General features: G+C 36.8%; 1 non-coding gene across 1 annotated transcript; it reads right to left on the bottom strand.

Annotated features, from left to right (window-relative positions):
- Nucleotides 1-14,303: 14,303 nt before the first annotated feature.
- LOC112713780 (small nucleolar RNA R71) lies at nucleotides 14,304-14,411 on the bottom strand. The gene has a single exon (XR_003158740.1). It is a non-coding gene; the product is annotated as a small nucleolar RNA R71 (small nucleolar RNA).
- Between the last annotated feature and the right edge of the window lie 315 nt (nucleotides 14,412-14,726).

Below are 14,726 nucleotides of genomic sequence, written 5' to 3'. Positions count from 1 at the left end.
CTTTTTCTTTCTATTTTTTTCGCCTGATTTTGTTTTTCACTGCTTTTTCTTGCTTCAAGAATCAATTTTATGATTTTTCAGATTGTCAATAACATTTCTCTTTGTTCATCATTCTTTCAAGAGCCAACAATTTTAACATTCATAAACAACAAGATCAAAAATATGCACTATTCAAGCATTCATTCAGAAAACAAAAAGTATTGTCACCACATCAATATAATTAAACTAAATTCAAGGATAAATTCGAAATTCATGTACTTCTTGTTCTTTTGAATTAAAACTTTTTTCATTTAAGAGAGGTGAAGGATTAATGGAATTATTCATAGCTTTAAGACATAGTTACTAACTACTAATGATCATAAAGTAGAGACACAAAACATAAATAAACATATAACATAAAAATCGAAAAACAGAAAAATATAAGAACAAGGAATGAATCCACCTTAGTGAGGGTGGCGCCTTTTTGAAGGACCAATGGTGCTTTTTGAGCTCCTCTATGTCTCTTCCTTGCTTCTGTTGCATGATCCCTAGTGATTTTGGTGCTCCTATCCTTAGTTGCTCCCAATAGTTGTGTGGAGGACCATTTATCCCCTGAGGTATCTCAGGGATCTCTTGATTTGCAGTCAAATGTTCTACCATTGAGCTATAAACCCTTTAGATGAGTCTTTCCATCTCCCATGATCAGAGGTGGAAGCTTTTGTCTTTTTCCTTGTTCCTGCTCATATAGGGAAGAAGAGAACAAGAAAAGAAAGAGGAATCCTCTATGTCACAGTATAGAGATTCCTTTATGTTAGTAGAAGAAGAAAGGGAAGAAGAGTGAAGAAGAATGGGTAAGGATAGAGGTGGTGATTTGAGATGAAGAGAAGTGAAGAGAAGTGTTAGTAAATAAATAAATAAATAGAAGAAGAGGAGAGATAGAAAATTTTCGAAAATAATTTTGAAAAAGTGGTTAGTGATTTTCGAAAATTAAAGATAATATATAATTAAAATTAAAATTTAAAACAATTAAAAAGAATTTTTGAAAAAGAGATGAGATATTTTTGAAAATTAGAGAGGGATAGGTAGTTAGTTGGTTTTGAAAAAGATAAGAAGCAAACAAAAAGTCAAATAGTTAATTGAAAAAGATATTAAAGTCAAATTTGAAAAAGATAAGAAGATAAGTTAGATAAGATATTTTGAAATCAAATTTTGAAAAAGATAAAATTTTGAAAAAGATAAGATAAAAAGATAAGATAACTAGATAAGATAAAAAGATAAGATTTTTAAGAAAAAGATATTTTGAAAAAGATTTAATTTTTAAAATTAAAATTAATTACTTAACTAACAAGAAACTAAAAGATAAGATTCTAGAATTTTAAAAATTGAACCTTTCTTAACAAGAAAGTAACAAACTTCAAATTTTTGAATCAATCACATTAATTGTTAGTGTAATTTCGAAAATTTGATATAAAGATAAGAAAAAGATTTTGAAAATAATTTGAAAAAGATTTTTGAAAATTTTCGAAAAACAAAGATAAAATTGAAAAGATATGATTTTTGAAAAAGATTGTGAAAAGATATTTAAAATTGAAAATTTGACTTGACTTGTAAGAAACAACTAATTTTAAAATTTTTTGACTAAGTCAACTCAAATTTTCAAAAATTTGGAGAAAATAAGGAAAAGATATTTTTTTATTTTTGAATTTTTAATGATGAGAGAGAAAAACACAAAAATGACCCAAAACATGAAAATTTTGGATCAAAACACATGATGCATGCAAGAACACTATGAATGTCAAGATGAACACCAAGAACACTTTGAAGATCATGATGAACATCAAGAACATATTTTTGAAATTTTTTTTTTGATGCAAAGAAAACATGCAAGACACCAACTTAGAAATTTTTAATGCTTGAAAAATATGAATGCAAAGATGCACATGAAAAACAACAAAAGACACAAAACAAGAAATCATCAAGATCAAACAAGAAGACTTACCAAGAACAACTTGAAGATCATGAAGAACACCATGAATGCATGAATTTTTCGAAGAAAATGCAAGAAAAATTTTTAAAGCATGCAATTGACACCAAACTTAAAAGTTGACTCAAGACTCAAACAAGAAACACAAAATATTTTTTATTTTTATGATTTTATGATTTTTTTTGTATTTTTATTATATTTTTTTGAAAATAAAATTTGGAAAAACGAAAAATAAAGAAAAATTTTTGAAAGATTTTTGAAAAGAAAATAAAAAGAAAATTACCTAATCTGAGCAACAAGATGAACCGTTAGTTGTCCATACTCGAACAATCCCCGGCAACGGCGCCAAAAACTTGGTGGACGAAATTGTGATTCGTACTCTTTGTACTTGTATGAAATTTAATTCGAGATAATAGCTCTTTAATATGTGTGGTCACAACTCCGTTCAACTAACCAGCAAGTGTACTGGGTCGTCCAAGTAATACCTTACGTGAGTAAGGGTCGATCCCACAGAGATTGTTGGTATGAAGCAAGCTATGATCATCTTGTAAATCTCAGTCAGGTGGATTTAAATAAATTATGGAATTTGGAAAATCAAATAATAGTAAATAAACGTAAAATAAAGATAAAGTTACTCATGTATTTCCATGGTGGGAATTTCAGATAGGTGTATGGAGATGCTGTGCTCCTCCTGAATCTCTACTTTCCTACTGCTTCATCCAATCCTTCTTACTCCTTTCCATGGCAAGCTGTATGTAGGGCATCACCGTTGTCAATGGCTACATCCCATCCTCTCAGTGAAAAACGTCCAAATGCTCTGTCACAGCACGGCTAATCATCTGCCGGTTCTCAATTCTAGCTTATATCACGAAGATTCTGATTAAGGAATCCAAGAGATATGCGCCCGGCCTAAGGTAGAACGGAAGTGGTTGTCAATCACGCGCGTTCATGGGTGAGAATGATGATGAGTGTCACGGATCATCACATTCATCAAGTTGAAGTGCAACGAATATCTTAGAACAGGAATAAATCGAATTGGATAGAAAATAATAGTAATTGCATTGAAACTTGAGGTACAGCAGAGCTCCACACCCTTAATCTATGGTGTGTAGAAACTCCACCGTTGAAAATACATAAGTGAAAGGTCCAGGCATGGCCGAATGGCCAGCCTCCAAAACGTGATCAATAGTCTCCTCAGATGAAGAATAAAATAAAACTGAGACCAAAGATGTCTAATACAATAGTAAATTATCCTATTTATACTAGACTAGCTACTAGGGTTTACATGAGTAAGTAATTGATGCATAAATCCACTTCCGGGGCCCACTTGGTGTGTGTCTGGGCTGAGCTTGATCTATCCACGAGCTGAGGCTTCTTCTGGAGTTGAACGCCAAGTTGTAACGTGTTTTGGGCGTTCAACTCTGGGTCGTGACGTGTTTCTGGCGTTTTACTCCAGACAGCAACATGGAACTGGTGTTGAGCGCCAGTTTACATCATCAATTTCCGAATAAAGTATGGACTATTATATATTTCTGGAAAGCTCTGAATGTCTACTTTCCAACGCCGTTGAGAGCGCGCCATTTGGAGTTCCGTAGCTCCAGAAAATCTATTTCGAGTGTAGGGAGGTCAGATTCCAACAGTATCAGCAGTCCTTTGTCAACCTCCTTATCAGAGTTTTGCTCAGGTCCCTCAATTTCAACCAGAAATTACCTGAAATCACAGAAAAATACACAAACTCATAGTAAAGTCCAGAAATGTGAATTTAACATAAAAACTAATGAAAACATCCCTAAAAGTAGCTTGAACTTACTAAAAACTACCTAAAAACAATGCCAAAAAGCGTATAAATTATCCGCTCATCAGCTCTCCTTATGCTTCAACGCCGTATCCTCAGCCAACTTCACAGAGGCTGCCAAAGCAATACCTCTAGTCTTTTCACCCTCCAACTCTTTTTCCAGCTTGGCCACTTTTACCTCGAGCTCCTCCTTCAAACCCTTGATCCGGTCAAACTCTGACTTGGCCTCCTCCATAAAAGGCTTTGTTGCATGGATAGGAAGATCTTGGGTGGTCCGATATAAAGCTACTCCCATATGAGCCATCTTGATACTGCTCTGAGTAATAAAATCCAAATGACGAAGAAGAGAGACATTGTTAGTAGGCATAACACCATAAGGAGCAATCTGCTGGTCGACAAACCTAACAGCATCAAAGTCAGGAGCATCTAGATTGAAGGGCTCAACAATCCGAGGTCTTTTCGAAGGAGGAACGGCTGTAGGAGAAGAGGTAACAGCAGAAGCCTGGGGAGGATCGAGCACATGAACCCGAGGGGTAAGAATCATCCTCCTCGGTCCAAGAGAGCTCAGCACAAGGTGTTTTTGAGAAACATGAGAAGACCCTTCCCCAGTCACTCTGGCCAAGATGCTTTGGGCCGCGGTAGCCTTCCTCTCCTTTTTAAAGGCTTTCAGGGAGTTATTATTCTTGGCCATCTCTGAAAAACAAAATCAACCATAGAAGCAGGTTACAAACTGGAAAGAGAAGGAAGCAAAGTAAAAACAGAGTAAAATAAGTCGGCCAATACCCAACACAGTTCAGATTAGGAAGGGGTCCCCCCAGAAACCTCTTAGTGTCAAGATGGGGAGGTTCCCCCAGATATCTTCTAAAACATTTACAAAAGCCTGCTAGACCGCATCAAGCATCTCCCATGTGTATCGAGACACCACAACGTAATTCTTAAAGTCCCTAAAGGACTCGTCATACATAGCAAACACTTTGTGTCCCTGGGCAGATCGGAAGGAAATCCAAGAGGCTTTCTTTTTTGAGGAAATCCCGGGCTTAGTCAAAATAAAAAGATAAAGAAAGAGAGTCTGAGAAGGTGTGACGTCCAGCTCTTGGCAAAGAAATTTTAATAAAACCCCAGGAGTTCGGATGGAGTTCGGATGGAGCTACGTTACACGACCACAACAAGTCGGTCTCAAAGGAAGTGAAAGGAAAAGTAATATTCAGCTGGCTGAAAAAATAGTCATAAGCATAAAAGAAGGGACGTTCCCCCGGGGTCAAAGCAGGAAAGCAAACCCTCTCAGAATCAGGCGCTACCAAGTTCATAGTTCTTTTCCTGATGATCTCTATTCTTACAGAGTCAGTGATGTTTTCTAAGCTCCGTACAAAATTCAACATTTACCGCAAAAACATACATCAACACAAGGGAGTCCAACCAGTCGGACATCCCCTCAGGAACCTTAGAAGACATCTCAACAATATTTTTTCGAGAAGACATGGCCAACTAGTCCTACAAACAAGAAAAAGAGAATGGATTACTAACAACTCAGGCAAAATCAAAACTGCTCGGACAAAACATGACTCATAACAAAACAAAATAGCAAAAGGAAGACCCTAAGACACACACCAAGGCCCAGGGGCATCCTTTGGAGGCAGAGATAAAGTAAGGACTCAGGAAAAAGTCTACAAGGCTACACCCCAACAAAACTCTCAGCAAAGAAAAACAATCCTCATCCAACCAAGTAACGACACGAGAAGAAAATCAAAATAAGTCACCAGAAAATTGTTATCATCCAAAGAAAAACTACCAACATAGCGAGAGTCATCAAAAGGAGCAATCTTTCAAAAAAGCAAAAGACTCAATAACAACATGCATTTCAAATATTAAGATACTCCTAGAGCAGTAACAAGCAGACGCACCACCATACAAAAAGGTTCAAACTTTCTAAGTAAGATCAAAACTTTACCAATAATGGAACAATGTAAGAACAAAGGAAGAACGACGAAAGAAGTAAAAGAAAGAAGAACCAACCTGAAACAGGAGGAAGTGCCGATAAAGTTGAAAGCAAAGAGACAAAAATCCGAAATGCCTTTTGAGCAAAGGAAGCCCCAGCAATCACCAATGATGCTACGAAAGAAAGCATTAAGAAGGTTCAGGGAAAGACAGAAAGAACAAAAGAGAAAAGGGGAAGTTATAGTAAACAAAGAGAAAAAGAAAGGAAAAAGCTTTGGGGTAATTCAAAATGAAATAAAGAAAGGGGAAAAAGCAGCAAAGGGAAGAATTAATGGGTAATTGAATCCTCGCATGTTCCCAAGGCAGAGAAACGCGCGTTTCAAAAGAACAAAGGAATGCTTGTTTCAAAAAAAATTATTAAAAGAAAGAAAACATTCTGCATTCAAAGGGAAACTCTACAAAGAAGAAATCAACAAATGCTCGAGTTCATCTTCACCAGAGAAGGATCGAAGTCCTAAAACTAAGGACTCGACCTCAAAAGGAATACCACGCTCGAGCTCCGACCCGGGATGTTTAAACGACAAGTCAACCAACCTTTTCAGGTTAGGGCTATTCGACCTCTTCTCAAAGAGCTCGGCCAAATCGCCATAAGAGGCCCAAGCAAGCCCAAACAAAGGAACACGACCCAAATCTAAAGGCAGCCCAAAGCCTAGAGAGATAAGGGTGGTTCCCTTAAAGATAAGATGTCTTCACTCAAAGATAAGATAAGATAATTATCTTATCTCCAGAAAGATCATTCCACACTATTATAAATACACTGGAGCACCCAGGTATAACTCATACTCTGATTCTACATAAAACCTGCTTAATACCCTTGCTAAATTAAGCATCGGAGTCCCTTACAGGTACCACCACCCTCCGGTGACAAAGGATCAGTAGCATTGCCAGTCCAACAAGTCGGACACGACAGCTCCGGTCGCCACGCACAAGCCGGACCCGTCATCTCCGATCAGTACAGAAGATCTCGTCCGAGATCGACCTACATTTTTAGGTAACCCTCGGAACACCTTGCCTCTTAATTCAAAAACCCAAAAATATACTTCATAGCCAATAACAAGAACACTTTATTTCAATTCCTAGGGAGAACGACCCGAGGTTTGAATACTTCGGTTATTTTATTAGGGTTTGTTACTTCTGACAACCAAATTTTTGCATGAGAGGATTCTTTGTTGGTTTAGAAACTATACTTGCAACGAGAATTTATTTGTGAATTCTTTACCATAAAAAATCCGTTCATCAAAATGGTGCCGTTGCCGGGGAATTGCAATTGTGTGCCTTGTTATTGGTTATTGTGAATATGTTCATATTGTGAATAGCTTGATTTTTGGATTGGTTGTTAGTTTTTGCTAGTTTTAGGACTTTGTTTCATTATTTCTTGTTAGATCTTGTTTTTATTTTCTCTTTTCATTATGAATTCTCATCTTTTTAGATATGAGTTTGGTTATAATTATGTTGTAGGAAGTGGAGATTACAATGAAGAGATGCATCAAGGATTGAACAATCAAGAGTGGGAGGAGCCATATGCATATGATCAATCCTCTTGGCAACAACCTCCACCAATGCACTATGAACAAGAGCCATTCTATGATGCATACCAATCAAATGGCTATGTTGATCCTCCTTGTGACTCTCAAGAACCACTACCATATATGCCTATGAGCCATATCCTCAACATAGCCCTCAACCATACTCACAAGCCCCTTTTTACCAAACACCTCCATATGACCCTAATCCTTATCCACCATACCAACAATCATATGAGCCATATGAACCACATGTAGAACCACCACCATCCCAAACTCAACAACCTCCTCTATACTATTACCAAGAAGAACAACCTCCAATCTATGCAAATTTTCACCCACAAGATGAATTCTACTTTCCACCACAACCATCCATGAAAGAATATCCATGTCCATCAATCCAAGAGCAATATGATCTTACTTATGCTTGCAATTTGGAACAAGAATCAAGAGATCGCCTTAAGGAAATAATGGACCGGCTTCAAGCAATCATCCGTCAAAAGATAGACTCATGGGATTCATACCACAAGCAAAACGTGTTCAAGGATGATTGTGGAGAAGCAACCGTGGAGCATGTTATGTAAGAAATGGAAAAAATGGAGAGTGTTGAACCGCCACCCCCTTATCGAGAAGAACCACCTTCCTATCATGAACCCTTTCTCCAAAATAATGAACCCTTCTATCCACCCCAAACCCCAATGGATGAGTATCCCACTTTTCTACGTCAAGGGCAAGAGGAGATACAAAGAGAGGTACTAGGATTCACGGCCGCCTTGGATGAGGTGGTAAACTGATTAGCCTTCTAATACTTGAACCCTCAAAGCACTCCCATGGCTACATGTGGGGAATCAAATGAAGAGCATAGCATGAAGGAGAGATTGGGAATTCCAGTGAAAAATGAGGAATGTTACTTTGTGTTGGAACAATTGGAGGAAGCTATAATTGTTGTAGAAAAGGAAGAAGTGGTTGAAGACTTAGGAGATGTGGAACCTCCATGGGAACCTAGAGTTAAGGGAGATCCTTCCAACAAGATTGAATTTGATGTTGAGGAGGAAAGTGCACAACCTCCAAGGCATATTCCATATGAAGAATTAGATGGGATAAAGCAAAAATTGAGTTCCCTTGGTGATGAAGATCATGCATTAAACCTTGGTGGTGAAGAATCCTTTGAACTTGAAGAACCTTCTCCCGGTGAATTTGGAAGTGTTGTGGAGGTAGACCTCTCTCATCCTCCCACTTATAGTTTTAGTAAGGGAAAAGAGTTAGATAAAATTAATAAGCAAGGGATTAAAATTGAGAAATCTTGTTAAGAGGTGGAGGTCCTAAGAAAAAGAAAGATGGGATTTGAATACACTTTGTTAAGATCCTTGGAAGCTTCTTTACCTAGGTTATCATCTTCTCCTACACTTGAGTGGGTAAAAGTCATCTCTATTAGCTTTATTTGCCCACTTGAGTATGGATTTCTTGAAACTGATGGTCAACTTAGAGAACTTTGCGGGATGAAGCGTAAGAGAAGGATGTTTCGTGGTTGGCATTGCAAAGCAAGGTTCATTTTGGTTGATACATCAAAAATGAGGGACAAAGGTTTGGCTAGTGCGCAACTAGGTGGGTCTAGAAGGAGGATTTGGCACTTCATTGAGAATTCATCTTACTTTCCATCCAAATGGAACAATGATGATCAATTTGAAGATGGGTGTAGAAACAAGATATGGGATCCAAGAATACATGAGGATCAATTTTCGGAGCCCATGGTTTGTGAAGAACTCCATCAAGGCTTGGTGGCATTAATTTTAAAGAATAGAGATTGGAAGTCCAAGCATTGGTGGATGTTCAAGGATGGATTCAAGCACAAGCCACCTTGAGGAGGAGCTCCCTATAAGTCTAACTTAAGGACAATAAACAAAAGTGATAGGTGGGAGACACCCCACCATGGTAACATCTTTTCATTTTTCTTTTTCAAATATTGGTAAACTTAGTTCAACTTCATATTTTGTTGAGTTTGTTGAGTTTATTTAGTAGTTTGGTATGTTAAAGAAGGTTTTATGGTGTTTTGGTAGTTGTTTAGAGGTTAGGAATGCTTGGTTTGGTGCAAGAACTTGGAAAAATTTTGAAAAACAGAGCACCGACCCACGCGTACGCGTCGCCCACGTGTACGCGTCACCCACGCGTACACGTGGCCGTAAGCTTTTTGACCATCCACGTGCACGCGTGCTTCACACATATGCGTGGATCCCAAATTTCCACATTCCAGCCAAAAACCCGAGAGTTGTGCCTGAAGTGTTCTAGACTTGTGCCTTTGGCACAAGCTAACCCACGCATACGCGTCACCCCACGCGTACGCGTCGACACTCTCAATAACCCACCACGCATACGTGTGACTCACGCGTACGCGTCACTCCCATTTCACCATCCCACGCGCACTCGTCGTACGACGCGTACGCGTGGACCGCCTATTTCACCACTCTTCTTTTCTCATCTTCTTTCCATTCCTTCTCTTCTCCTTTCTTCTTCCCTTCTCTTGCCCCTCATCCAACACTTCCAAACACCATTGATAACCATTCCTTTTAGGTAGTTAGTGTTTAGTTAGTTTAATTCTCATTTCATTTTCTCTTTTTCTTTGATAAGTGTTGGATTATTAACTCTGTTTACTGTTTATTGCTACTGATCACTGATAGGATGTTAGTTTAACACCATTTTTATTAATTGCCATTGTTGGATTCTCTTGTTGAGGTTACAATTCATTACCTGGTTTTGAGTTCTTCATGTTTAATATTTTTGAATACCAAGTACATGAGAATTGCCTTTAAAGCAGTTTAAATCTTTGGAATTGCATGTTATAGCTAGCCAACATGTGATTTGAATCTCTTTCTTTGATTAGGCAATTTCTTGATGGATGTTGTGCATTTATCGTAATGTATTGTGTTTCATGATCATATGCATCCATATGTTTATGACTTGAATGCTTTCATGCTTCTTTATTGCTTGTTTGGTTGTTTTAACCTACATGTTAAAAGTATTTCAAACACATTAGAATGAGTGAAGCGCATGCTTCTTTTGTGATATAACTTTTTTATACTAGTGTGTGTTCTAAAAGGCGCAATTTAGAATCCACAAACCTATTTTTCATCAATGTCATACTAATTCACTCACTCAATTCTAGTTATTTTTACCTCATTTGAATAATTTATGCTTCCTTGCTTTAGCATTTACTTTTCTTACTATCATGTCTTCTATTTTCAAGATGAGTCATCTTAGGCAACTTGGAAGCGGAAGAAAGAACACGCAGTATCGGTTGATCCGCCAGCTGAAGATGGCAATCCAGAGAGTCACCATACCCCCTTGTTCAGCTTTGAATGCACCGAGGATGGTGATGAGCGGATAATTTATATGCTTTTTGGCATTGTTTTTAGGTAGTTTTTAGTAAGATCTAGCTACTTTTAGGAATGTTTTTATTAGTTTTATTCAAAATTCACATTTCTGGACTTTACTATGAGTTTGTTTGTTTTTTTGTGATTTCAGGTATTTTCTGGCTGAAATTGAGGGACCTGAGCAAAAATCTGATAGGAGGCTGACAAAGGACTGCTGATGCTGTTGGATTCTAACTTCCCTGCACTTGAAATGGCTTTTCTGGAGCTACAGAACTTCAAATGGCGCGCTCTCAATTGCGTTTGAAAGTAGACATTTAGGGCTTTCCAGCAATATATAATAGTTTATACTTTATTCGAGTTTAGATGACACAAACTGGCGTTCAACGCCAGTTCCATGCTGCATTCTGGTGTAAAACGCTAGAAACACATCACAAACCAGAGTTAAATGCCAAAAACACGTTACAACTTGGAGTTTTACCCTAAGAGGAGCCTTTGCACGTGTAAAGCTCAAGCTCAGCCCACGCACACACCAAAGTGGGCCCCGGAAGTAGATTTCTGCACTTAGACTTATTTCTGTAAATCCTAGTAACTAGTTTAGTATAAATAGAACTTTTTACTATTGTATTAGGGGTCTGATTCCCTATTTTTCGTATTCACATGCTATTTAGGGAGGCTGGCCATTCGGTCATGCCTAGACCTTGTTCTTATGTATTTTCAATGGTGGAGTTTCTACACATCATAGATTAAGGTGTGGAGCTCTGCTGTTCCTCGAGAATTAATGCAATTACTATTATTCTTCTATCCAATTCAGCTTATTCTTATTCTAAGATATTCGCTCCACTTCAACATGATAAATGTGATGATCCGTGACACTTATCATCATTCTCACCTACGAATGCGTGCCTGACAACCACTCCCGTTCTACCGTAGATAGAGCGTGTATCTCTTAGTCTGCATTCCGAAAGATCAGAGTCTTCGTGGTATAAGCTAGAATTATTGGCGGCCATTCCTAAGATCCGGAAAGTCTAAACCTTCTATGTGGTATTCCGAGTAGGATCTGAGATGGGATGACTGTGACAAGTTTCAAACTCGCGAGTGTTGGGCGTAATGACAGATGCAAAAGAATCACTGGATTCAATTCCAACATGATCGAGAACCGACAGATGATTAGCCATGCTGTGACAGAGCATTTGGACCATTTTCACTGAGAGGATGGGAAGTAGCCATTGACAACAGTAACGCCCTACATACAGCTTGCCATGGAAAGGAGTATGAAGGATTGGATGAAGGCAGTAGGAAAGCAGAGATTCAACAGAAACAAAGCATCTCCATACACTTATCTGAAATTCCCACGAATGATTTACATAAGTATCTCTATCTTTATTTTATGCTTTATTTATCTTAATTTTCGAAAACCATTATAACCATTTGAATCCGCCTAACTGAGATTTACAAGATGACCATAGCTTGCCTCATACCAACAATCTCTGTGTGATCGACCCTTACTCACGTAAGGTTTACACTTGGACGACCCAGTGCACTTGCTGGTTAGTTGTGTGAAGTTGTGACAAAGTGTGATTCACGTTTGAGAGCTCCAAGTCTTTGGCGCCATTGTTGATGATCATAATTTCGTGCACAAAGTTTTTGGCGCTGTTGCCGGGGATTGTTCGAGTTTGGACAACTGACAGTTCATCTTGTTGCTCAGATTAGGTAATTTTCTTTTATTTTGTTTTCAAAAAGTTTTCAAAAATTTTTTCTTTGTTTTTATTTTTCTAAAAATAATTTTCAAAAAAATCCAAAAAATAATAAAATCATAAAATCAAAAAAATATTTTGTGTTTCTTGTTTGAGTCTATTGTCAATTTTTAAGTTTGGTGTCAATTGCATGTTTTTAGAATTTAAGCATTTTTTTTCGAAAAATTCATGCATGTGTTCTTCATGATCTTCAAGTTGTTCTTGACAAGTCTTCTTGTTTGATCTTCATATTTTCTTGTTTTGTGTCCTTTGTTGTTTTTCATATGCATTTTTGCATTCATAGTGTCTAAATATTAAAAATTTCTAAGTTTGGTGTCTTGCATGTTTTCCTTTTCTTGAAAACTTTTCAAAAATAAGTTCTTGATGTTCATCATGATCTTCAAAGTGTTCTTGGTGTTCATCTTGACATTCATAGTGTTCTTGCATGCATCATTGGTTTTGATCCAAAATTTTTGTATTTTGGGTCATATTTGTGTTTTTCTCTCTCCTCATTAAAAATTCAAAAATAAAAAAATATATTTTCCTTATTTTACTCATAATTTTCGAAATCTCTGAGTTGACTTAGTCAAAAATTTTTAAAATAAGTTGTTTCTTGTTAGTCAGGTCAAGATTTCAATTTTATAAATCCTATCTTTTCAAAATCTTTTTCAAAATCAAATCTTTTCTTTTTCTTTTTTGTTATTTTCGAAAAATTTTTTAAATTGATTTTCAAAATCTTTTTCTTATCTTTATTTCATGATTTTCAAAAACTTTACTAACAATTAATGTGATTGATTAAAAAATTTTAAGTTTGTTACTTTCTTGTTAAGAAAGGTTCAATCTTTAAATTCTAGAATAATATCTTTTAGTTTCTTGTTAGTCAAGTAATCAATTTTAATTTTAAAAAAATCAAATCTTTTTAATTTCCTTTTCAAACCTTTTTCAAAATAATTTTCAAAAAAATATCTTTTCAATCATATCTTTTTCAAAAATTTGATTTCAAAATCTTTTCTAACTTCTTATCTTTTTCAAAACCACCTAACTACTTTTCTCTCTCTAACTTTCGAAAATTTCTCACTTTTTTTCAAAATTATTTTTAATTAACTAATTGTTTCAAATTTTAATTTTAATTGTATTTCTTCTCTCAATTTTCGAAAATCACTAACTATTTTTCAAAAAAAAAATTTCAAAATTCTCCCCCTCTCATCTCTTTCTATTTATTTATTTAATTACTAACACTTCTCTTCATCTAAAAATTCGAACTCTCTCTTCTCCTCTATGTTCGAATTTTTCTCCTCTTTTTTTATTATTTTCTTCTTCTAATTATATAAAGGAATCTCTATACTGTGACATAGAGGATTTCTCTTTTGTTCTCTTCTTTTTCATATGAGCAGGAGCAAGGACAAGGACATTCTTGTTGAAGCAGATTTTGAACCTGAAAGGACTCTGAAGAAGAAGCTAAGAGAAGCTAAAGCACAACAATCCAGAGAAAACCTTACAGAGAATCTCGAAAAAGAAAGAGACATGGACGAACCCAATAACAATGGTAGAGGCGCAAGGAAGATGCTTGGTGATTATACTACACCTACTTCCAATTTTTATGGAAGATGCATCTCAATCCCTGCCATTGGAGCAAACAATTTTGAGCTGAAGCCTCAACTAGTTGCTCTAATGCAATAGAACTGCAAGTTCCATGGACTTCCATCAGAAGATCCCTATCAGTTTTTAACTGAGTTCTTGCAGATCTGTGATATTGTTAAGACTAATGGAGTAGATCCTAAAGACTACAGGCTCATGCTTTTCCCTTTTGCTGTAAGAGACAGGGCTAGAACATGGTTGGACTCACAACCTAAAGATTGCCTGGACTCTTGGGATAAGCTGGTCACGGCCTTCTTGGCCAAGTTCTTTCCTCCTCAAAAGCTGAGCAAGCTTAGAGTGGATGTTCAGACCTTCAAGCAAAAAGATGGTGAATCCCTCTATGAAGCTTGGGAAAGATACAAGAAGTTGACCAAAAAGTGTCCTTCTGACATGCTTTCAGAGTGGACCATTTTGGATATATTCTATAATGGTCTATCTGAGCTTTCTAAGATATCACTGAACCATTCTGCAGGTGAATCCATTCACCTAAAGAAAACGCCTGCAGAAGCTCAAGAACTTATTGACATGGTTGCAAATAACCAATTCATGTACACCTCTGAGAGGAACCCTGTGAGTAATGGGATGCCTCAGAAGAGGGGAGTTCTTGAAATTGATGCTCTGAATGCCATATTGGCTCAGAATAAAATGTTGACTCAACAAGTCAACATGATTTCTCAGAGTCTGAATGGATGGCAAAATGCATCCAACAGT

This window comes from Arachis hypogaea, chromosome 9, assembly GCF_003086295.3.
Source record: "Arachis hypogaea cultivar Tifrunner chromosome 9, arahy.Tifrunner.gnm2.J5K5, whole genome shotgun sequence".
Classification (NCBI taxonomy): domain Eukaryota; kingdom Viridiplantae; phylum Streptophyta; class Magnoliopsida; order Fabales; family Fabaceae; genus Arachis; species Arachis hypogaea.
The sequence above is the reverse complement of the archived record's forward strand: the minus strand, read 5'-3'. Positions and strand labels throughout refer to the sequence as shown.